Source organism: Momordica charantia (genome assembly GCF_013281855.1).
Source record: "Momordica charantia cultivar OHB3-1 chromosome 5 unlocalized genomic scaffold, Mcharantia_2.0 BLBB01000005.1, whole genome shotgun sequence".
Taxonomy (NCBI): domain Eukaryota; kingdom Viridiplantae; phylum Streptophyta; class Magnoliopsida; order Cucurbitales; family Cucurbitaceae; genus Momordica; species Momordica charantia.
In genome coordinates, this window is record NW_028275163.1 from 14194411 (window position 1) to 14196421 (window position 2011).

A 2011-nucleotide genomic window follows, 5' to 3' on the forward strand; every position below is an offset into this window, starting at 1 on the left:
CTTGAGTAGTTTTTCCATTCCAGATTCCTCGATGTTCGTTAGGATCTCGAAAATTGGAATCGTGGTCAGGGTGAAGCGTTCGTAAGGTCGGCTCCTGGTAGGTCCACTCTCCACCCTTCGATACTCTGCTCGGCCGCTGGAAAAGGATCCCTTGTCCTTGGACTTGGGATCTGCCCTTTCTACATCTTTTCCACTTCTGCCCCGGCCGATCTTTCGTTCAGGTCGGCCGGTTTTGGTTCGGAGGAGCTCCTGTCCATCGATGACTTTCTTCGCCTTCTGAAGCACCTCGGCGAAGGTGGCCGGGGCCTCCTCTCCGAGTTTCACTGTGAGGGCTTTGTCGGCTAGGCCGGTGAGGAAATAGCACATGGCCGAGTCATCGGAGCAGTGTGCGACCTTCAACTGCTCCTCCTGGAATCTGGTGACATATTCCCGCAGCGTCTCACCCTCCTTCTGCCTGATGGTGGCGAGATGTGTTGCTGTCTTTTTGTCATAGTGCCGAGAAGAGAACTGGGCGAGGAACTCCCTTCTCAGCTGAGAGTAGGTCGAGATCGACCTGGCTGGCAGTCTCCGATACCACAATCGCGCGCTGCCAGTAAGCGCGATCTGAAAGGCACGGCATTTGATTGCGTCTGATGCCGCTTGGAAGTCCATGAGGCCTTCAAAGGCCTCAACATAGTCCTTGGGGTCCTTCGTCCCATCATAAGGCTTCACGGTAGGAGCTTTGAACTTCGGAGGGATTGGTGCTTCCAAAACGTCCGAGGTGAAAGGCGATTCTCCCAAGTCGCCATCGTTCAGTGAATCGTCTTTCTGCTCACATTTGGCCTTTAAGGCCTCCACCTGAGCGTCGAGCTCCCTCCTCAGCTGGTCGAACTCCTCCCTTGTGATTATCCCTGCGGGATTGTGAGAGGATTCAGCCTGCTGGTTGGAGCTCCTGTGTGAGCGGGATGGTGACTGCCCTTTTCGGAGAGACGAGCCTCTCTTTCTGTTGAGATGCTCACGGAGGTCTCCCCTCTGGCGAGTGTACCCCTCGCTCTCGTTGTCTTCGGAACGTTCCCCCTCGGCTGGGCCGAGGTGGGAACCCCTTTGCTCGCGTACGTCCACGCACGTTACTCGATTTTCAGATCGGGACCCTGCGCTTGCAGCTAGCATCATTTCGTTATACATTTCCTCCATGGAGCGCATTTGTGTGCGCATTGCCTCCATCTCTCTCTGGAGCGCATCAAAGTTCTCGCTCGTTGGAGCCGGGGCTGGACCCCGGGCGCCCTTCTTAGAGGTCCCACCTCGGCCACGGGTGGCCTTGGACGTCCTCGGGTGTGCAGGCGGTAGGGCAGGCGCGGTGATCCGTGCCGACCTGCGGAGGGGTTCCGTCGCTAGGCCGTCGTGACCTTGCCCCTCTACCGCTGCTGCTCCGACCTCGCTCTGGTGGGCATCGCTGGCAGCCAGAGTCCTTCGGTCTGTCGTATTAGTCGAGTTCGCTGGTTGAACCATGTTCGCTCGCGTGTTGGTTTTAAAGGAATTGGGATGACTTAGATTGTCGTCCCCACAGACGACGCCAAATGTTTATGCAAGAATATGCACAACAACGTATTCCAGATTGCAGCTCGAACTCGGCTTTCGGACTGACCTGAACACTTGCGCGGACCTGCACAAAAAGGTGAGCACTCCGACGATCAAGTCAGTATGGGTCGGATTCCCAGTTTAGTTCGAAGTCCGAAATCATCGTACCTAATCGTGGAGTGAAGTCCTCTACTTATGGGCAGTAGTCCCGCTAATCTCGCGACGGTTACACCCGGTAATCTCGGGACCGACGGTTACGCCTGATAATCACGCCGCTGATAGTAGTTCACATCGGCCCCTACCGAGCTTCCCGGCAGGTCGGACTTGGGCCAGGTTCACCTCGGCCCTCATACTTAGCACTTATCGACGTTAGTGGCGGCCATCTCGGCTACACGAGCTGGGATGACTCATGAGTCATCTTGGAGCACCAATAGGGGTCCTCCACATGTCCAGG